The sequence below is a fragment of the Equus caballus genome, chromosome 1, assembly GCF_041296265.1.
Source record: "Equus caballus isolate H_3958 breed thoroughbred chromosome 1, TB-T2T, whole genome shotgun sequence".
Taxonomy (NCBI): domain Eukaryota; kingdom Metazoa; phylum Chordata; class Mammalia; order Perissodactyla; family Equidae; genus Equus; species Equus caballus.
Window position 1 is genome coordinate 22,066,643 of NC_091684.1, and position 24,366 is coordinate 22,091,008.

Genomic DNA, 24,366 nt, shown 5'->3' on the forward strand with positions numbered 1-24,366 from the left:
GACCAGGCATGGAACAGAACTTTGGGCTGCAGTCTTCCCCAGCTCTTCTGACAAATACTCAACAGCAGCAGGACAAAGCATCATTATAACAGAAATAAAGGCTCTTTAGATGCTGCCTTTTTTTAATTCAATGAACCCACTCTTACACACAAAGTTCATGCCATGATGTCTCAAAATACAGTATTGCCAAATTATGCTATTAATGGGTCCAATAAATTCAGTGCAAAACACTACTTCAAGCATTTTTATGTTAAATAATTAGCACATTTGGGACAGTATCAGTATTTTTCTTAGTTTAAATAGTGTCATCCCTCAAACAATTAAAAACAATAACAATTCAGTAAACTGTTTAAGGGAAAAAAAGCTGAAGAGCAAGCTAATAGGAAAAAATTTGGCTGAGTGATAAAGCCACAGGCCCCTCCCCAAGAAGAATATTACATGTTACTAGCAGCTGGCACAAATTAACCATCTATCTTATCTATGCTTCCCCCTAAGCTGTGCACTATCAGCATTACAATATACAATCCATTACTTACAAAAAAAAATTGAAGCTGTTGTACATTTCTTAAGCCGGTTTTTGTGTGGCAATTCTGATGCAATGCTGCCCTAAAAATGAACTTTGTTTTAAACAGTGAGATATCCACACTCGGTGCGGTTAGAGCAAGGGTGGAGCCCACTCTAGGGGAAACAACACACCCAGGCAGACTTCAGAGAGAGCAAACTGCACGTTAATATTGCTACATTTTTCAGGGCCTCGGAGTCAAAATTAATTGGTTAATCCTCTTCAAAGAAACGGGGGAAAAGTTCATGTTTATAGATCAGCTTTCCTGCCATGAAATGAAATATAGACTCATTTCTTTTTTGTGAGGGAAGTAAAGATAAAATGCAAGATAGATCATGCAGATCAACCAACAGAATGTTAGGTGGAAGTGGACTACTATAGAGGAAGTCCAACCATGCCAACTTCTAAGTTTAGCAACAGCAGCTTCTACACATCTCAAGGTGTCAGCAACATTGCTCACTCTAGAACTTTACTTTGGTCTATTTGGCCAAAATAGGGGATCCAAACATGAACATAATAAACATTACCTACCCTTTCTACCAATGCTCTAGTTCTCCTGGCAATGCAGAAACAAGAAAAGCATTTTCTTATCAACTAACTAGCAAGAGTTTGACTTCAAAAATAAGAGATTTGATTTATGGACATGCTTTGGTTGGATACTGAAATGAACAAATAAAACGGAAAATTATTTTGATGAAAATCACTAATATGCATACTGTACCTTAAATTTTACAATCACCCACTTTTTTTTTATTGAGTTAATTATAGGTTACAATCTTGTGAAATTTCAGTTGTACATTAATGTTTGTCATTTGTGTTGCAGGTGCACCACTTCACCCTTTGTGCCCACCCCCCACCCCACCTTTCCCCTGGTATCCACTAAACTGTTCTTAGTCCATAATTTTAAATTCCTCATATGAGTGGAGTCATACACAGATTATCCTTCTCTTGCTGGCTTATTTCACTTAACATAATTCCCTCAAGGTCCTTCCAAGTTATTGCAAATGGAATGATTTTGTTCTTTTTTTTACGGCTGAGTAGTATTCCATTGTATATATGTACCACATCTTCTTTATCCATTCGTCTGTTGATGGGCACTTAGGTTGCTTCCATGTCTTGGCTATTGTAAACAGTGCTGCAATAAACATTGGGATGCACAGGACTTTTAGGATTGCTGACTTCAAGCTCTTTGGATAAATACCCAGTAGCGGGATGGCTGGATCGTATGGTAGTTCTATTTTTAATTTTTTGAGGAATCTCCATACTGTTTTCCATAGTGGCTGCACCAGCTTGCATTCCCACCAGCAGTCTATGAGGGTTCCTTTTTCTCCACAACCTCTCCAACATTTGTTGCTATTAGTTTTAGATATTTTTGTCATTCTAACGGGTGTAAGGTGATATCTTAGTGTAGTTTTGATTTGCATTTCCCTGATGATCAGCGATGATGAGCATCTTTTCATGTGCCTATTGACCATCAGTATATCTTCTTTGGAGAAATGTCTGTTCATGTCTCCAGCCCATTTTTTGATTGGGTTGTTTGATGTTTTGTTGTTGAGTTGCGAGAGTTCTTTATATATTATGGATATTAAGCCTTTGTCAGATATATGACTTGCAAATATTTTTTCCCAGTTAGTGGGTTGTTTTTTTGTTTCAATCCTGTTTTCATTTGCCTGGAAGAAGCTCTTTAATCTGAAATCACCCACTTTTCCAAATAATTTAATAAGAGTTTTGATTTTTAAAAAAATTTCTGATTTCCAAACAAGATACTTGATAGGATGAATACCTACCATCTAAAAATCTTCAATAGTGTCTAAAATAATTTACCAGTTATTGAAACTGTTACCAAACCCCCGATTACTGTTCAAAGTGATTTTAATCAATAGTACTTTCTGTATATGCACATTCAGAGACACAACCAACAGTTACTTTTACTTAAACTCCTATAACTCATGAAATAAAAAACAGGTTTCTCAGTAAAACACCCAAGCATGTAAAAAATAAGCTATATAGTTATTTACATAGAATTTAAAACAAACAATTGGAAAAGGTGGGAACGACCAGGAAAATATTATTTTTAATGATACAGGTTGTCACATTACCCTCACCAACTGCTACTCCCTCACACTGGAACAACAAATCAGTCTGGAGTATTGAACATTTCAATATTTTGAGAGAGGACCACCTAGAACACCCTCTTTCAGGATCCTAGGGAGGGGCTGCTGACTGACCTAGCCTCTTGTTGGACTAATGAAGTCACTCTTGCCATATAACTTAACCCCCTCCAAAATACTCCTTTCATTGTCGAAGTGCCTGACAATTATTTTTTTCAACCATATATGTTATTATGAATCCCTTGCTCCACCCCTTGTTCTTTCCTATCTCACCCCTAAGCTGAACAACTCAAAGGTAGCAGTTGGATATGAGGTTTGAAGAATCCCATCTTGATACTTTTCAGATACGCACTGCTGGAAATGTCTGTTTTCAAGTCAAACTTCACTTTCACAGCTGCAAAGGAAATGACAAGAGAAGAAAAACACAGCCAATATATATCAGCAATTAATTCCATCCACAATTGCCCAGCTGTTTGTGCATGGAAGAATCAATCTGTTTCCTTTTGGGGCTTTCACCACTGAAAATTGATACTGCACATTCAGAGACACAAGCTGTTTGTAACATGTCAGGAATGTGCACAAGATCACACAGAGTTGAAGAGACAAAATGAAATCCAGATCTAGTTTTCTTGGGATTTGCCAGTATTATTTCATAGCTTAAAAAAAAAAACAAAACATAAAAACATCCCAATCACAGAGAGAGCAAAATGCACGAAAAAATATTATCCCCTCTCAATATCATCCTTCCAATAAAGAGGAAAATTTGCCGATGACATCAGATTTAGTATCAAGAATAGACACTGATTTACTGGCATAGACAAGGTGTGACATTCTTAGAAATCCACATGCCCCCAGTACGTTAAATCCAGCCAATAATTTTTGGACTAAACAGCTGCCTGCCCAATGTGTAGTAAGACCCCTATAAAAAAATCCTTATAAATGTGAAAGCTGTTGGTTCCCAACAGCTTTCACCACAGTCATGCAGAAAAGCAAGTATTTCTTGGTTAGTTCAGACATTATCTGGCACTCATATACACCTGCCTGTCTCAGGGATTTACGTAAATTTACAGATCCAATCTTCTAGGATAACTCTCAAGCAATCAAATTTCTTCTTCCCTCTCCCCATCAGTTTTGTGGATTTTAAATAAAAATACTCTCTACTGCGTGTCAGATCTTAACAACTATAGTATGGGCTCATGTGCAATTCAAGAAGTATTCTATACCCCTCTCTCCCTGCCTGCCAACTCCAATTTTATTTCAAATATTTGTTTCATTTAAATCTTATAAAATGCCATTTTGTTATATTCTATTTTCAAACATGCAGTACGTAAAATAACTTGTGCTGTCAGTACGTAAAATGACTTGTGATTAATTATTGTTATGAATGTTAGAGAAAAGAGAAAGATGACATATTTAGAACAAAATAATTCAAAACATATTTTAGCTATCCTTACTGATTTTTTATATGAAACTAGGTATTTCCATAATTGAATTCATGGTTCTAAGGACCTCCCCATTCCCCTTCTGTTGCATAACAGTTCATGTACTCCTAATGCCCATACATTCTCAAATGTAACTTGGATGGGAACCTCATTTTGGGCACCAATAGGGGCTGCAGCTTAATCAACAAAGAGAAGATAAGCTCTCTGCTCCAGATACAAGAGCAACATTCCATAAGCTTCAGAATGAAGATGCTCTCAAGTGCCAGAACTCAAACCAGCACAATGAGAAGTTGTTTCTAACTAAAGTGCTGTGAAAGCACGAAGTGTGATTTGTTAAAGAAATACAAGGCATCTCAAACATGTGGTAGACTGAAAACAAAGCACAAAAGCAAAAAAAAAAAAAAAAAAGCTTTTTCCTTAACAAACATCATCTGATCAAGGATATATTGGGGGGAGGTGGAAAGGAAAAGTTTAATCTTTGGCTGATAGTGACACTAACTTCTAGAAATATGGTATAAGTATTAGTGAGTGACTCAAATCGTCATAGGGATGAGCTTTGCTTGGCAAGCTTCAGCTTTGTGGGACATTCAGACTACCTTGAAATGTCTAAGGGCAGGAACCTCCACACCTATAAGGTTGACTAAGGAAAGAAAAGGTTTTTCTGAGTTATTTAAATAAAGCCACTTAAACTCACGATAGTCTAACTAGAGCCTGGGGTGGCATTAACAGAGACACTTCCAGTGAGGAGGTTGTTGATATAAAATTGTTGAGTCATTTTAAAAGTGATTTTTTGGGGCCGGCCCAGTGGCACAGTGGTTAAGTTCACACGTTCTGCTTCTCGGTGGCCCGGGGTTCGCTGGTTCAGATCCTGGGTGCGGACATGGCACCACTTGGCAAAAGCCATGCTGTGGTAGGCGTCCCACATATAAAGTAGACGAAGATGGGCACGGATGTTAGCTCAGGGCCAGTCTTCCTCAGCAAAAAGAGGATTGGCAGTAGGTAGCTCAGAACTAACCTTCCTCAAAAAAAAAAAGTGATTTTTTTCCCTCCAACAATTTATAATATTTTAACATTGATATTTACATGTATTTGTTATTTTATTATTAAGAATTTCAAATATACAGCAAATCTGAAAGAACATACAAGGAGTACCTAGATTCTACCATTAACATTGTACTATACATTTTATCACATCTCTTCATCTACCCATTCCTCTATCCATTAATCTTATTTTTAGTGCATTTTAAAGTAAATTACAGACATCAGTATACTTCCCCTAAATACTTCAGCATGCATATCATTATCTAGAGTTCAATATTTGCTTATGGCTTTTTCCTTTCAATGTAAAAGTTGCATACAATGAAATGCAGAAATTAAGTGTACACTTGTATAACCCAAACTCCAATTAAGAGATAGAACATTACCTTCACCCCAGAAAGTTTTGTCATGCCTTTTACCACACAATCCCCTCTCCCACTTCCCCGGGGGCAATCACTATTTTGATTTTAAAAGTAATTTTAAACAACTCCAAATAGTCATGCCTTTGAAACCTGTGCATTAGAACATTCTCCTGTATATTTTAAATCATCTCTAGATTACTTAAAATACCTAATACAATGTAAATGCTATGTAAACAGTTATACTGTATTGTTAGCGAATAATGACAAGAAAAAATCTGTACGTGTGCACTACAGATGCAACCATCATGGGCCTTTCAATCCGTGGTTGGTTGAGTCCGTGAACGTGGAGCCCACAGACAAGGAGGGCCAACTGTAATTTATTGACTGGGCTCTTAGGCAGCAGCTCCATACCTCATTTTAGGATGAAGAGAACAGAAGCTTTGGAGACAATGCTGCCTCAGAGGAAGTTCTCTGCCACTTATCAGCTACGCATCTTAAACAAGTTTCTTGGTTTTGGTTTTTTAAATTCCTTTGAGTCTCAGTTTTCTCATCTGTAAAACAAGGAAAATCTTAACTCATAAACATACAGATTAAAAGACGTTTGACTCTGTAGCGACTACTGCTACCTTAAACGGTAGTACCTCCTTATCTGTGGTTTTTCTTCCTGCGGTTTCAGTCACCCACGATCGACCAGTCTGAAAATATTAAATGCAAAATTCCAGAAATAAACATTCATAAGTTTTCAATTGCATGCCTTTCTGAGTAGTGTGATGAAATCTCATGCCTTCCTGCTTCATCCCACCCAGGATGTGTGTCATCTCTTTCTTTGTCCAGCATATCCACACTGTATATGCCACCAGCCTGTTAGTCACTTAGTAGCCATCTTGGTTATCAGACTGACTGTTGAGGTATCACAGAGCTTGCGTTCAATAATGGCCCAGAGCATAAAAGGAGTGATGCTGGCAATTTGGATATACCAAAAAAAAGAGAGAGAGAGAGAAGCCGTAAAGTGCTTCCTTTAAGTGAAAAGATTCTTAACTTAATAAGGAAAGAAAACAAATCGTATGCCAAGGTTGTTAAGATCTATGGTAACTTTTTTTTTTTTTTTGAGGAAGATTAGCCCTCAGCTAACTACTGCCAGTCCTCCTCTTTTTGCTGAGGAAGCCTGGCCCTGAGCTAACATCCATGCCCACCTTCCTCTACTTTATATGTGGGATGCCTACCATAGCATGGCGTGCCAAGCGGTGCCATGATTGCACCCGGGATCCGAACCGGCGAACCCTGGGCCGCTGAGAAGCGGAACATGCGAACTTAACTGCTGCGCCACCAGGCCGGTCCCTATGGTAACTTTTACTACAGCATAATGTTATAATTGTTCTATTTTATTATTATTGTTGTTAACCTCTTACTCTGCCTAATTTATAAATTAAATTTTATCATAGGTGTATATGTATAGGAGAAAGCACAGTATATATAAAGGTTTGGTACTATCCTTGTTTCAGGCATCCACTGGGGGTCTTGAATGTATGCCCCGGATAAGGGGGGACTACCGTATACTGATTATCTTTATCTGTCTTTGTATAAACAACTCCTTTTACCTAGCACGATCTTCATTTTTTCACCAAGTGAGAATCCAAAGTCCAGTTAAAATTTAATCTACTTTCCTCATCTACTCAGAACAAATTTAAAGCTCCTTCATCTGTGTTTCCATAATGCTTTAAATAATAGCGTTACAGAACTCCTCATACCAGCTGGCTGCTTCCATGGGTTTCCCCCGGAAGCAGTTGATCAGTTATGATCAAAGTAGCAAAAAAATAAATAAATAAGTCTGAACACTCACCAAAAAGGAAAGCAAACTGCTAGACAAATGGGGAGCAGGGAGATGATCATAGGGCATACTAAAATGCATGAAATATTAAACTGAGATTAAAAGCCAACTGTGTGCAAACTTTTGTGTCCTCAGAGAAGTGACTGCTGCTAAGCAGTTAGTGCACTGCTGGAATACTTCACGCTGCTCTGTGCTTTACATACTTGTCCCATGTACCACCTTTCAACAACCCTATCAGGCAGTACTATTACACCCCTTTTATGGATGAGAATACCGAGACTCAAAGAGGTTAAGCAAAGAAGGTCACACAACTAGTGGCAATGAAGATAAAAAGTAGAGGTGATTTTTCATCACAAGCGATTTTCATAATAGGCTAATTTCACACACAGTGTGCAGAGGCTCTGGATTAAAGAAAACCCAGATAGTTGTGCAGCAACCAAATAGTACAAGAGATTTAGCTGAGGGAGCAAAACTCAAGAGGAAAGAAAAGGCCTGGACAAAAAAGAAACCAAAGCTGAGGCGGCAAGCTGTGTGTGAGTTCTAGGTAGGAGTTATCTTCATGAAACAGTCCGCCACCCTGGAGTCATGAAACCTAAGTCAGAGGTGGCCCTAGAACCGTACGAGTGCAAGATAGCCCTTACTCTCCCATGGCTTCCACTCCCCCAAATTAATTCTTCTCAGAAGTAATAATATAAAATTTATAACTCCTTGATAAAAATGCTGACCATGGTGTTCATGCTTCAGAAGATAATGAGAGCCTCACCAAGTTGGTGAAATGCAACTCTCGTCTGCGGGCATCTCTGGCTACAGTCTGTAATTTCCCATTTAGGAATATCCTAGTTTTGCCTCCCTAGCAAGGATGAATTTGTGAAGGAGACTCCTAGAAGCCTCCACCTTGAAGTTTAAAGCCTCAAGTTCCACAGCCCTCTGGCTTATCTCCAACAAAGCACTCATTACACAGACTCACTGTTGTCTGTTCACTGGTACAGCTCTCACACGTGCTGTGAGCAAGTGGAGGGCCGAGACCCTCAGGACCTAGCACAGGGCAAGTTCAAAAAATATTATGAATGGTAAATGAATAATGCCCTTTGCCTACTTAATATTTGATAGACAGTTATTTGTTAAAACAGGTAATACAGGATTTAAAGAGGAAGCAACTATAGAAAAGGCAAGGTTAAGGATAAATGAAATATGGTTAATCTTCAAAATGGGTTTTTTTATGGATAAAAAAAATATACAACATAACCTACAATGATTGGTGAGTTAAGCCTAATGAAGCTGAGACTGAAATTCAGTAAATCATTAGGTCTAAAGATTAGGCATGATCCCCATTTAAAACAAAAATTAACCAAACTAGTAAGCTTGCCTGTATCTGAAGGTTGCCAACCTGAAGTGGAAAAACAATATGAGGTTTTGACTCTACCATGGCATAATGCTTCCAAAAACAACACATTTTATTAACCATCTCTTAGAGGAAGACAAAGACTACGTGGAAAAAAACCTGTGCAGAATAAAAAGTGAAGAGTAAATACATACGTGCTATTAAAAAACCTGCATTCACAGATAATCTCTGCTTTGGGGAAAAGCCCCCAAACAGAACAGAAAACAAGTAAAACTAAAATGTGTTATGTCCACACAACATATGAAATGTTCATGACACATGCAATTTCTTGTTAAAAACATTACTTTTGCTTTGATCTGCTCCATCTAAGGGTATGGAATTATGCAGACGTTTTAAAATTTTTGCTTTTTCTAAACATGAGACAAAATATCTTTAGTTGGAAAAATATCTTTCACATTTTGGGGCTGGCCCAGCGGCACAGTGGTTAAGTTCGCACGTTCCTCTTCGGCGGCCTGGGGTTTGCCAGTTCGGATCCCTGGTGCGGACATGGCACCGCTTGGCCAGTCATGCTGTCGTAGGCGTCCCACATATAAAGTAGAGGAAGATGGGCACGGATGTTATCTCAGGGCCAATCTTCCTCAGCAAAAAGAGGAGGATTGGTGGCAGATGTTAGCTCAGAGCTAATCTTCCTCAAAAAAAAAAAAAGAAAAAACTATCTTTCATGTTTCAAATAATTCACTCATTAAAAAAAGCCATACCAAAATTTTTTTATCTTGGGAAATTTAAGTATTCTCACCCAAAAAAAATTCAAGTACTTGGCTTTGAACACTGCTATACGATAGGTGGCCAAGCTGACAAATCACATAACTTACAGGACTAACAATCTTACTTCTCCAAGATCAAGCTCTAGAACACGTGCTGCCTATCCATGACAAGAACCACATCTCATCTTCTAAAACTAAAGCTTCAAGTCCCCCAATACCATCATAAGCTCTTTCTAAGACAGGGCTAGAGACATGTTTAGAAATTTTCTCCCCATCTTCACTTTCATTCCTCAACCCCTCCAGTTCTGCCTGCCCTTGGTGAAAGTCTCTTGGGATGGTTGGTAGATTTACCACCTTAGACAAACTGGTAGCATGACAGGAGGTTTAATTAAAACAAAAACAAAACTGGCCTATATAACACATCTCTTCTTGGCATTTTAGAGGCATTTTGGTTTACCGCATCATACTTTCTGCCTCCAAGTAGTACTAAAGTTGGAGAAAATCAACTTATTCTGTGCTAAACTTATAGCTATACTGATTTTAATCTACTCTTTTAGATTTTAAAATTTTACCTTTAAATTCTAAGTTAGCAAGCCAATTCATTAACAAATCTTTCTACTTTCTGCTTAAATTCATTCATTCTTTTCACAACAATTCATTCAACACCTATTATGTGCTACAATTGAGGAGGGAGGATGGTGGAAACTGCAAGAAATGAATGAGACATTTATCCCTGGTTCTGAAATTCTAGCAACTTAGTGGATTGGGGGAGGAAGAAGGGAGAGACAGATTCTTAAACAACTATACAGCACTGTATTATTGTGTTATAATAGATATTACAGACTTAGAGAAAGGATCCAATTTGAAAAGTTCCTGGAAAGTTGCATTGGAGATTCGTCTTAAAAGGATAAACAGGTATTGGGGGGGGAGGAGGGGGCGGGTATCTGTACAACCCTGGCAGAAAGATATGCAAAGACAACATACTTCTTAATAAACCTGTACTTTAACACCTGGCTTTACTTTAAACAAAAGTATCACAGATAGGAACTAATACAAAAGGGAAATCAAAATTGTCACTAGTTAACGGTTTACAGTGATTTGTATAATTTAAGCTGCAGGAACCCTACAATCTACTAGCAAACCACAGTTTTGTGTCATGTGCTTTTGCTTTCACCCTAATCTTTTGACTTGCATGCTAAGAAAAGAAACTCAAAAGCCATTTATATCCCTTCTTAGAACAATGCTTGTTCTTACACTGCTCTAACCAATGACTTAGAAATAATTAAGACTAATTATCTTGAAGCCAGTCAAACTGTAATCTGCCATCACATCATCATGGAAGGAGGCATTAAGAACATTCTAGGTTAATACCAAGGTCAATAAAGACATGGTCAACCTGGCACAGGTGTACCATACCCTATGGGCTCAAATCTTTAAAAGTATCAAGCATAAGCATGGTAGATTTAATGGGAGGGACTGGGAAGAAACAAGAAACTGATCACAAGCATTGTGTTTGTAAGGCACTTAAACTCTCAAATTCACTGCTCCAGAAAGATATTGATACACATGAGAAAGGATACTCTTATGGACTGGAAAACTGGACTAATCTGACAAAAGGTGAAAGGGATGCCATGTTAAATTGCTGCAAATAGATCATCCATTTTGGTCAGGTTACTACTGATGTGAAAATGCCATAAAGTTAATGTTTAAGATATGTTTCCACATCAAAGTACACGTAAACAACAAATCTCTCATTTTTATGACGAACAATATGAAGATCATTTACAAACACATTAAATGACAACCTGAGTGAAAAAAACCTTCTAAAACAGAGAATTAAGGTAGGATTATTTATATTAGGTGACTTCTTTACCCTAAAGGTTCCTCGCCAGGTTCTTTTAAATAGTAATCTCCCCTGCATTTAACATCTTACATTGGGAACAGCCAACTTTTTAGAGCACATATTTTACATAAAGCAAGAGCCATCTGTACTTCATATTCATGAATTCACACCTATAATACCTAAGCTCTGACAAAAAAGAAAAAAGAAGACAAAATCTCTTGTAAAATGTTCACACTGGGAGGTTTAATCCTGGAGTAGAAATCCCTCAATGAAACATTATCTTTGGACAATGTATAAGTAACTTCCTCAGAATATTTAGGGAAAAGGAAAAAAAAAAAACCCAAACTCGTGAGAACCGCTTCTGGGTCTTTGAGAAGGGAGGTGACTAGAGCAGTACAAAAACTGTGTGGAAGAGGAAAAGGAGGAGCTAAGGAAGCAGATGAAGAGACAAGTAAAGAGCCAAGAGTGACAGGAGATAAGAAGGATCAAGTAAATGCAGCAGCAGTGAGAGGCCGGCACACCCACAGGGAGCTTTGTGGCTTATTTCAAGGGGGTGGAACACTATGAGCAAGTGAGAACTTTGGTTTCGTTTAACTGAAAGGTTGTGCAATCCTACAAATAGGAGATGGAAAAAGAAGAGGTGCTTTTCTAATACTACAGAAAAAGTTAGGATGCAATAAATGGCTATCACTTTAAAAAATATATTAAAAAAGAGAAGTAATACCTTATATATGAAAATGAAAAATTGAGGGCTTTAAAGAAAAGCAATATAAAGTCCATGTAAACCAGAGCTGCATTATTTATTGACTGTGATGATAAAAGCTTTTTATCCTACAGACTATGCCATCCTTCTAACAACAAAATCCCCATAAAGCATACTGACAAGAATTTTGGGGTGTGTGGATCAGTGAAAAGTTTTTCTTCACTCCAACTTTCAATTTGGCAGCTTACAGAAACAATTCTCAATGGCTGAGTTTTTAAAACTTACTCCAAGATAAGCAGGACTGTGACTCCTGTGGGCTATTTCCAAGTTGCCAAGTTATTAATCTAAAACAGCTCATAACCCCTTTAAACCGATTCCTGCTGGTCCAATATAATAAATGATGTGATGTTTTAAATAAAAAGGGGAGCGTGAGGGGAGAAAGAAGATCCAAACTAGTACCTTTGGAGCTGCTTTTAAGTTAAAAAAAAAACCAAAAACTGGAAGTGGGAAGCAATAAGATAATATACATTTACTAGTATATTTTTCAAACACGTGGCTGGAAACTACACAAAGGATTTTGGAAAGGCCTTCTGCCAGGAGCAAATTACTTTCTTCAAGCTCAAGCTTAACAGTCATTACCTTTGCTACACCTCCAGAAATGAAAGCCGAAAAAAAACCCAAGAGGTATTTCAACCTTTTTGCAGATGATTTACAACATTAATCAAATCTGTTCATTCTTCTAAGCGTTCATTAATGCCTTCCTACAGGAACTGGATAAAGGATGTTGCACATTCAACAAGTGTTTCCCTTTGCCATGACACACAAGTCAAGATGTACTTGATAAACCAGTAAGCATTCAGTGCGCCTATGATGTGGATCAAGGCTGCCTCAGGGAGAGAAGCCCAAGGCATCCTGGCCTACATGCCGATCTATATGACTCAATTCATATCTAAAGTTATATGACTACACAATAACCAGACCCCATCTGCACTGATACCATTTTAATGACTTTTTACATCATCTTTCCTTTGTCTAGTAAAAATAAATCATGTACCCATGCTTTAAAAATTTAGCCCCAATCAACATATTGCAGCCCTTCACTGCCCAGGGGTCCTGTCCCCACGCTATTATCTGAATAAAGGAGCACTACTATCAGACCTTGAGTCCAAGAAATCTTTCTTTCGACTCCTTGGCTTGTCGAGCCCGGAGCACCTAGACCAGTGTTTTAGTACAGTCAAAAGAGAGCAACCAGCTGCAGCTTTAGCATTTTGGCTCACCGGTTTAAAAACAAAAACTTGTAGCTAGGGCTCAAAGAGGAATCTAAACAGGCATACCTCTTTCAATATAAAGTCATCATATAGATCATATCATTATGAAGAAATAGTCATGGAAATACTCTTATTTCAGTAACTTCCAAAAAACAAAAACACCCTAGGCATTTAATTATATCACAAAACAACATGAACAGCTTAAAACTTATGAAAAAATTCCTAATCATAGTCATAGTCAAATACTGAGTAGGATCAGAAGTAAAAAAACATTGCCTGGTCTTCTGTAAATAATGAGCTCAATGTTGTGGAAATAAAATTGTTAAGTAAGAAACCCGGTTTTCTTCAAATCACAAGTTACGGGGGTAGACAGAGAGTTCTTTCTACAAGGTAGGGAGTTGTTATAGACCCCAAACACACACGCATAAAGCCAAAATCTTGAAAGATAATACCCTCAGTTAAAAGGTAGATAAAAAAAATCTGTCCACCAACAAAGGGAATGAAAAATAAATAAATAACACCAAAAACCTTATATATCTTCCAGAATGCTGAGTGGGAAAAGAAAGTCTACCTTGAGAATCTGTAACAGTAGGCTACCCTCCCAAGAATTTAGGATTTGAATTTATACACCAGGGTGGTCCAGAAAAACGCAAGCCAAGAGAGTAACATAAGGTGGTCTTAGGTTGGTAGCACTCCCAGACACCTGGCAAAAAAGAAACATACATCCTGTCTGTAGAAAGGTGCTCTCAAAGCAGACTGCCTAAGGATTCCCACAAATAAAATCCTGCCAAGTTCAAAATTCAGAATTACAAAGCACACGAGCAAACAAACCACATTAAACAAAAGTCGGGAGAAACAACAGAGAGTAGAATTTGACACCTCCCCCTAAGAACTGCAGACAATGGAATACTGAGAAATAGAATATAAAATAAGTATTTTTACAATGTTCAAGATCCTTAAAGATAGAATTGGAAGCATGAGAAACAAGATGTTATGAAGAAAGACCAATAAATTTGAAAAACTACTCAATACAATAGTTGAAAAAACTTAACGAATGAATTAAACAGTAGACTGGACCCAGTGGAAAGAGAATAAATTGGAATATAGATTTGAAGAAACTAGCCAGAATGAAACAGAGAGAGAGAAAGAAATGCAACACGTAAGAGAGGCTAAGAGACATGGAAAGTAAAGAAGTCTAACATACTCCAGTTCCTAAAGAGGAAATAGAAGGAATGGGGGAGAGGGCATATTTGAGGCCATCGTGACTAGAAATTTTCCAGAGCTGTCCAATTCTTTATAAGTGATTCGTCTCTGACAATTAGATTTGCAGTAGACATCAAAACAAAAAATAAAAGTCATAAGACATATGACTTTTTTCAAAGTGCAGTTATCTTCAAACTGTCAGCTTAGAATTGTATATCAAACAAAACTATCTTTCAAGAGTAAGTAAAATAAAACATGTCTCACTAAAAAGTTCTACAAACTCATTAAAGGAACATTCAAAGGATGAAATTCAGAAAGAAATTAAAACTGGAAGGAAGAATTGAGACAGAAGAGTGAGTTAAGAAAGTGGTAAACAAGTGAGTAATTTTTAAAACACTAAATGAAACAATAATAGCAATAACAATTGTAGGGGGTGTAAAACAAGGCGGAACTAAAATCCTGGTCAATAATATAAGATGGGAATAGAAAATAAGTTACAGTGTTTTAAGATCCTTGCATTGTTCAGAAGAGAGTGAGCTATTAACTTTAGACTGATAAAACTTTAATCCGATAAAAGATATCCAGAATATATTTTTATTTTCATTTTTTGTGGAAGATTAGCCCTGAGCTAACATCCACCAATCCCCCTCTTTATTTTTTCTCCCCCTGAGGAAGATTGGCCCTGAGCTAACATCCGTGCCCATCTTCCTCTACTTTTTATATGTGGGATGCCTGCTACAGCGTGGCTTGACAAGCGGTATGTAGGTCCACACCCAGGATCCAAACCAGCAAACCCCAGGCCACCAAAGAGGAACGTGCGAACTTAACTGCTGCACCACCAGGCCAGGCCCTAGAATATATTTTTAAAAGGACCCCAAACAATTTTTTAAAAAGTCACTTAATTTTGCCTATTAGTAAAAGATCTGAACAGGCACTTCACAAAAGGGAATATCCAAACGACCAATAAATACATGAAGCAGTGCCCATCACCATCAGTCATCAGGGGAATACAAATTAAAACCACACTGAGATACTGCTATCTACCCACCAGTATAGTTAAAACGAAAACAAAAACAAAAAACTGTTAATATCAAGTTTTGGCAAGGACGTGGAACATCTGGAACTCTTAAACACTATGAGTCCTTGTGTCAATTAGTACAAATATTTTGGAAAACTGTTTGGCATTATCTACAAAAGCTGGACACACACGTGCCCTGTAATCTAGCTACTCCTCTCCCAGGAATACACCCAACAGAAAGACATACATACGAACACCAAAAACATACACAAAGATGTTCATGGAAGAATTCTTTTCAATAGCCTCAAACCAGAAATAATCTGAATGTCCATCAACAAAATGGACAGATTATTGTATGTTCATAAAATGGAATACACACAATAAATGAGAATGAACTATTGCAGATGAAACAACATGGATGAATTTCACAGAAAAAATGTTAAGCAAAAGAAGCCAGATAGAGAATAGTAGGTATTGAACGATTCCATTTATAAAAAACTCAGAAGCAGGCAACACTAACCTATGATGTGTCAGGATTGTGGCTACCTTGTGGGGAGGCAGCAATGCCTGAGAAGACGCATCAGGGTGTTTCCCGCGTTCCACTTCATGATCTAGGTGGGGCTACACAGAGTGTTCACTTGGTACATATTTATCAAGCTGTACCTTATGATTTGCACACTCTTCTATAGGTATGTTTATTTCTATAGGTACGTATATTTAAAGGTTTATCTAAAAACATTAAAATTAAGATAATTTAATATAGAGAGAAAAGCTTCCCCTCTTTCTGTAGCAAGAGCTTATAACTTGATGCCATCTTTTCTGTTGGTTAGATTAGCTCTCCAGAAACAGTCTTAAATCCTCTTTCTCACAAAACCAAAGTATTTTCCTAATCTAAACTCTTATAAAAAGTAATTCAAGCTCTCTTACATGTTAAATTGTATATTTCCTATAAAAATAAGAACAAAGTAATCCATATAATTTTAGTTACTCAGCATGGAGGGATAATAAATTAAGAAAATTCATGTCTGAAATCAGCATACTACATACACCACTTCTCCACATTAACAATACAAGGAATGGATTGCAATGTACAGTACAATGTGAAATTCTCACAATGTTCAATCATTGTGGCCAACAGCAATATTATAGTATTATTACATTCCATTGTTTGAATGTATTCAACAGCTTCTCCCATCTTCAGAACCTGATACCAGTTTTCAGTGATTAGAAACATTCCTAACATGTTCACAAAACATTTAAATATAAATTAGGCCTCATAGTCATTAAAAAAGTTAAGACATTGTTCAAAACTAAATAATTATGTAAAATGAAAACAAAAAACTGCATGTAATCACTAATGCACAGCAAATAATCAGGAATTCTTTTTTTTCTTTTATCACATTCTCTCTGCTGGGTTAAGATCCTGAAATCTCTGTTCAAAACCAACACATTTCAGTGTTATACAACCTTGCCCTGTCATAAGATAATTTTCCGGATTTTTACTGTACAGAAACTTTACATTCATGTTATCCTACTTTTGCCTAACACTGTTTTAGCTCACAGTACAAGAATCTGATGGTGTGATATAGAAATCTATCTGTTGGGAGAATGCTACTTTCTGATGTTACTGAAGAGCAAAGTCTTGGGGGGAGGATTCCTAGAAAAAACAAAAGGAAGATTTAGTCTTATTTGCTAACTTACTAAAATTGCTTATCACTTTGAAAATTTTTGTGGGTACACTTCATACTTTCAAATATATAAAGGATAGGTTTGTATTCTCAATAGTAAAAATCCAGGAGTAAGCAGAACTGGGTTCTACTTCAAGTTCTAACTCTGATTCTAAGTCACAGCATGATTTTGACCAAGTTACTCACTCACTCTAGGCTTTCATTTCTCCAACTGCAAATGAGGGCACTGAACTAGATGCCCTTGAAGATTTCATACAATGCTAACACTTTATGATGAGTCTACTGAAGAATGTATCTCAGACTAAAAATTTACATGGATGATTATACTATGCAGATAAAGACAACAAAGCAACACAAAAGAAAAAGCAAATAGTTAATCCTTCATTAGCCAGTCCATTTGTTATGGTAGGTCTCCATGCAAATGGATATTCCTCATTCCTCTACAAGCACCTGGATTTCACCTGCTATTTCAGCATTCACGTGAACTCTAGGAAGAGTTTACCTTGTGTGAAGTACAGTACCAATTTGCTTCACCCCTTACAAAAATACTTTTTGAAGATGCTCTTGTTCTATGTTCCCAAAGGAAGGCTTGACTCTGGTCAATCCTCTCACTTAGGCTTCCCCAAGACCAACTAGCAGTCAAAGAAAAATACAATGTGAGTGTCATTGAATAAGTCAATCCATAAGCCTCTGTCTACTACTTACACTATCAGGAGGCCATAGCATTACCTGCATCTACTTTGGCTGTAGTTTGTGGCTCTGCTGGAGGAGGCTCGCCATCTGGAACACTGTGGCTTCATCCTTCTAAATCAAACAGCTCAGCTGGCTTACCTTCTTTTCACCTTTCATATTGTATAGTGAGTCTCTGGAAATAATGGACACTAATATAGTGAGAGACACAACTGTATTTTGTCCTAGCAGAGAGTTCAGGCTCTGTGAATGTCAAATACAGCTGAAAGAACCTTAAAGGTTATATAGTCAAATTCTCTTCACTTGTGAGAATTCAGAGGTGCCTAAGGCCACTACCTAAGGTCACATAGAATACTTATCTCCTGACTTCAGGCCAGTACCCTTTCCATTCTATCAAAGCTAAAGTTGCCGCTCAGGAAAAAATGCTTACGTTGGAATCCTCTCTCCTACGGAACATGTTAATTGTCATTTCTCTGTATCATCAATGAAACATTCCACCTCAACTGAGATGAGATACTGAAAAACATTTCCAAGCTATCTGTCCAATGTCAAGAAATGAATTTGAGCTGATATGAGCAACCTACTAGTATATTAGACTTAAACAGACATCCGAGTATAAAATCCCCAGGAAAGAAGGAGCTCGGGTAATTAATATTGTTCCAGTGGCAGTTAAAGATGTTTAGGATGGTAAGATGAAAGCAACAACACCCTGAGGTTGTTCTAAAGCTTTGAGAGAGAATAAAATGCTAGAACAGTTCGACTACAGAGCACATATTTGTTTCTTTGTAAAGGAACTGTGTGGTTTATAAAAGAAACAGAACTGCTTCAATTATAGCACTAGTTTAAAACGTCCAAATGTTCTTGGGACCTTCTTTTAAAAATTTATTCAGAGGGGGTTTCTCCTTGTCATTCAGTTTTTGCAGCCCACATACCCGACATTTAATTCACTCTCTGCCTATAACCTGTATTTAACCATTGTTCATATTCTCATCTGGGCAAATAGCCAACATCTTGCTCCATGAAACACTGAAATAAACTTTAATATATTAGGAAATTAGGAAAATTAAATGAACAAGAGGAAAAGCAAATACATTTTCACACAAAGTATAGGATACAGCTGTGATCTGTCAAGCTTACAGGACTATCTCCTCAGCTAACAGCAAAGTTACAGGACTATCCTTAACCGAACAGGAAGTAACTATCTAAAAAATATAAATGTTCCCAAGCCCCAATTTTATTCCCTTCACTTCACATTTCCAGCACAAACTAACCCTTTGACCAGGCCTTTATAATACACCCATATTCAAAGAGCCTTGAAGTGTCAGTAAGCCTATGGATGACAAGTATTTTTGAGAGTCCAGAGAATAACCTTTAATCTTAATGTCCCCAAATAAAAAACCTGTGTTGGTTGTACTCTTCAGAAGAAACAGGTTGTAGCAAGAATGACAAAACCAGCCTTGGCTCTTAAGGAATTCATACTTGTATGGATGATCTTTAGTTTCCCATTTCTGAAAGTTGTTTCCATGGCACCAAAATGTAACTAAAAAAATAGAATTTCCTTTTATATACTTTGCAGGATAGTATGTGAGCTCACAACCAAGCCACCTAACCCAGGCCCAAGGCAATGGAGGTAGAAAGGGAGCATTTCATAATGGAGCTAATATGTGACTTAGAAATGATTTATAAATTATAACTTAAAAGGATAAGAGCCAAGCAAAAAGCAGAGAGTGTTCTAAGCACTAGGAGCACCATGAGCAAAAGCAATGGTATATTTGGGACCAATGATAATTTAACAGTAGTGTGGCAGATCCTTCCTATAGCTGCACTTTAGAATGGGTTTTTGATACTGAAGCTTGACACTTAGACACTGATTAGAGGCGCTCAGGTGAATCAACAGCTTCCAAAGGGTAGTTCTACATACATAAATAAGAGAGGCTCAAAACAAAGAAAATAGTGATATGCTCAAATGGGTGTGTTTAGAGAAGAGAGGAAGTGGTGAGCATTCTAACCAAGAAAACACTATAGAATTACTTTCACAATAGTACCCTTTCAATCTCTCGATTTTCCTAGCTTACCTTTTAAATCAATCGAAGGAAAGCACAGCAGTGTTGCCACAGTCCTCACAAAGTACTATCACCATGGGTCTGATACACAAAAACAGAGCTAACTCTCAAACAGAAAGTCACCATCTTGTCAATATACATTAGAAATGAAAAGATCAGCTGTACGGAAAAAGCAATAAAAGGACACATGGAAGAGAGAGAAACAACTCTTTCCGAGATTTTGCCCTCTCCCACAGCAGGCTCCACAATTTATGAACAGCTGGGAAATTTCCTTTTCACAGGAAAAGGATGACTTCTTAGTTCACATGAGTGGAAATGACAAAAACTGACTGCATCACACAGAAAAAAGGTGTTTCCTGAAGGAAGGAGACAGAGCACTGCCTTTATTTAAAACACACACACACCGCACCCCCCCCCATACAAAGGAAAAAGCAAAGTCCATGCATACAGCAAGCAGAAAAATCTTTTTCAAGACAGAAGAGAAAATAACTAAGTCAAGGAAATGTTTCATGGTAGGAATTAGCCTCAGTGGGATAATCATTCTGTCCCAGTGGGTTATCTCAAGTGAAGATACACTTAAGGGGAATGATAAGAACATATTTGCACTTTATATTCTTGAAAGGATTTTTATCGATATATATTTTTCATGAATATCTAGTTTCAGTTTTTCTTCCACATACACCCAAAAAGGATCCATGTCTCATCACTAACTTATCACTAGTTCTTATAGTCTAGATTATTTCAAAGAATTGATGCTTGAATGGTTTATTCTTTAAATAAACTATATTGACTCTTAACAAGCACATTCGTTCATTCAACAAAAAGTATTCTCTGAGTGTCTACCATGTACTAGATACCAGTTTACATGTTGGGGACATAGTAGAGAACAAGCTTCCTGTCCTGAAGGAGCTTACATTATTCACAATTGCAAAGGATATATTTTAAAAACAGCTTTGCCTAGTTTTGTTTTACTGACGAGAGTAGTGGTTTTCAAACTTTACTGCAAAACAGAATCATATTAGGAGCTTAAAAAAATCCCAATACCCAGGTACCTCATACCATTTAAATCAGAATCTTGAAGACTCAGACATCGGTATTTTTTTAAGGTTCCTAGATGATTCCAAAGAACAGTCATATTCGAGTATTAGTGAATGAGACACTGGTTCTCAACTTTGGGTCTCTGAAGAAAGGGAGGATAAAAATAAAGAATCCCTAGAAATAGATTCCTCCATGCTCTCCCAAGCCTACTAATCCAAAGTAAGAAGGCTCACTTGGGGTACAAGACCATTTTCTCAGTGGGAAGGTGAGATCTACTTACAAGCCCCAATGGCACCTACCCCATCCCTTGCCCTAGTCAAAATATCATCCCTGCAGAGGAGATTATCAAGCGTGCCATTTCTGCCTCCTGCTTGGGCATTTGGAATACACAAAGTGGGAAGAGAAAAGTCATGTGTCAGCAAATGAAGCATATAGGGGTGCTTCTATAATACGATAATCATAGCACAAGTTTGTTTTAAAAAATTCTGCTTACTGGGGCTGGCCCCGTGGCGGAGTGGTTAAGTTTGCGCGCTCTGCTGCAGGCAGCCCAGTGTTTCGTTGGTTCGAATCCTGGGCGCGGACATGGCACTGCTCATCAAACCACGCTGAGGCAGCGTCCCACATGCCACAACTAGAAGGACCCACAACGAAGAATACACAACTATGTACCGGGGGGCTTTGGGGAGAAAAAGGAAAAAAATAAAATAAAATCTTTGGGAAAAAAATTCTGCTTATTGTATTACTTTTTAAATCTTAGGTCCAAAAAGTCACACTGGAGCTCAAATTAGCAAGAAGGCGTTAGGTGCCATTACTTCAAGTATACGTTTGGGAAAAATCAAATAATCCAAAATCAAGATGCTTTGGTTCTCAATGAGAAGAAAACCAGCAAAATCATTAGGAGACGCCCCAATCTGAAGGTAGGTATTATTAGTTATGTTGTAGAATTAAAGGGAACAAAAGCCAAAAACAAGCAAAATTAAAGTCCTTTATAAAGGAAAATATAGTCCCTTTAAATTCTATATTTCTATATCAGTTTATTTAAAAAGCAACTTAAATCAGCTGGTAAGAGCAAAACAGAACAATTAAATTTTTCCCCATGAAAGGGCATTCCCTGCATTTAAATATCTCATTAAAAATTAAAGGTTGAGGGGTCAGCCCAGTGGCATAGTGGTTGAGTTCGCATGCTCTGCTTCAGCGGTCCGGGATTCGCAGGTTTGGCTCCCCAGCACAGACCTACGCACTGCTCATTAAGCCATGCTGCAGAGGAAGACTGGCACAGATGTTAGCTCAGGGACAATCTTCCTCAAGCAAAAATAGGAAGACTGGCAACGCATGTCGGCTCAGGGCCAATCTTCTTCATCAAAAACAGTTAAAAGTTGATTTACAAAATTCTAAAGAGTTCCCATTCTGGACCTGCACAGATCTTCTAGATAATATACTTGATGCTATCTTAAAAGTTGCATCTAGAAAGTTTGCCATTCCCTAGTTTACAAACCCTTGTGCTCTTCCAGTTCACCAGATCCAAAACCTTCTGCCATCAGATTTTATGGCCAAATCTTTCAGGCATGTCACTGATCTCTTCCTGATTATTTTCATCTCACAGATGAGTCACAAGTATTTCTCAGTATCTATATCATGTGTTGTAATATCCACCATAATAAGTTTTTAGTATGCATCTTTTCTCTTCAAAGTGAATATCCTAAATGCTTTAAGCATGTTCCAATAGTATGTCCCAAAAATGTGCTTGGTAAAAGTATAGTCCACAATTAAAAAATAACAATATTTTGCAAGTTTAAGACATCTGTCTCTAATCTATGAACAGAGTGAAAAAAGACCTAGTGGTGAAAAGCAAAAACACCTCCTGGTTAAGTAAAAATGTTTCCCTGCATCTTTTCAAAGGAAGGAGAATTTTCCAAAGCAACTATTAGGGAAAATTACCAGCAGTTATTTTTGGATACGTAACAGCCCTGCAATATATTCAATACAGAGAAAAGTTAACTGCCACATAGTATCCAGTTAGAGAAGTGTGAGGTGGAATGGGGCATAGAAGGGGAGAATTGGGGGTGTGAGGGAAGAACATGCGAGTATCACAGATTTCCTAAGAATCTATGTCACTGAGTCACTACCCTTACCCCACCCCTTATCAACAAAGCCATCAAAAGATTTTGCAAGCAAAGGAACTCTTGAGGAAATCATTGGAAACTGTTAATAACCTAGTGTTTCCTTATACCACTGACCACAGGAATCCAAACAACTTTCTAATAAAGACATGGGTCTGGAAAGAACCAAAATAATCTAATTATAATGTCATCCTCCCCCTAACACAGCCACTGTCCAAATAGTCCCTTTGGGGGCTGCATAAGATCAATTGAGAGAGTTCCCTATTTGCTCTAGATGCATGGTGAGTGTACTTCTGAGGGAAGGTGGGCTATAAACTAACTTCATCAAGTTTCACTCAATAGGGGCTGGATGTAGGCATCTGGGATTTTAAATTTATGCTAGTGGTTCCAAATTCAATACTTCTATCAATCAACTCAGTCTTGACTAGACGAAAACTCTGATTTGTCCATCTCCCATTCCCTTCTGATAACTCTTGGTCAGAGCAAATTAACACTCTAAACCACAAAGTTAATTTTTCACTTTCTACTCCAAATCCTGGAATTATTTTGCAAAATATTCCATTTCTTCTGAAAGCACAAGGAAAGGTATTCTCCTAGTTCTAAAAAGTATGTCTATTATTGTTTGTGATGGGGGAAAAAACCCTCAACTTTAGCTGGGCTGTCACCTTCAAAATAATTTTAATTCCCAATATAAAACAAGATCAAGGCTAATTTTTTTAATCCTTGCTGGTTCTCACTTGCACTTTCCTGCTTTTTATAAATATTACTGTACAGGCCTAAAATTGATCATTAAAGGAACAAAGTGATTAGAAAATATACCATTCAATCCAGGAACGAACAGTCTGCAAATACAAAATGGAAGTGAGTAACTCTGGTATGCAGTTTATTCATGGAACTAAATTACATATATTTGAGGCTCATCAGAACTCTTTGTGAACTATGTCAGCTCAAGGATTAAGGCTTCCCCTCCAAGGCTAAACCTTGGAACTGAGGGAGGGAGATAGTTACACAGCTGGTCATCTCATTAAGAACAACTGGAACTGTGATATGATTTTGGATTAATGTCTTTATTAACTTAGAAAAATCTGTTTGCAATTCAACAGTCTTCAGGTCATAAGCTCATATATGCTATCATAGGCACTATATTAGTCTGCATGTTTAGCTAGGCCAAAAGATTTCATGGTGGTTAGCATGGATTTACAAGAAGTGTTCCATTTTACCATTACTATTTCATTCCATTCATAAAATTGGCATGATGGACTTGCTTTTGCTTTTTTTTAAGA

At 37.5% G+C, this 24,366-nt stretch overlaps 1 protein-coding gene across 48 annotated transcripts in view; it reads right to left on the bottom strand.

Moving 5' to 3' along the window:
* Window positions 1-24,366, bottom strand: part of ADD3 (adducin 3) — a 186,070-nt gene that overhangs the window by 64,205 nt on the left and 97,499 nt on the right. For 11 of the 48 annotated variants that reach the window (XM_070221136.1, XM_070220990.1, XM_070221173.1 and 8 more), the window contains one exon: window positions 5,927-6,066. The exons of 24 other annotated variants lie outside the window; for them this stretch is intronic. The gene's annotated coding sequence lies outside the window, so the exon portion shown is untranslated. Of the gene's footprint in view, window positions 1-536; window positions 676-3,025; window positions 3,068-5,926; window positions 6,067-17,901; window positions 18,038-24,366 lie in introns of those variants that run through there. 13 more of the 48 variants (XM_070221151.1, XM_070220992.1, XM_070221022.1 and 10 more) reach the window with 6 other exon arrangements.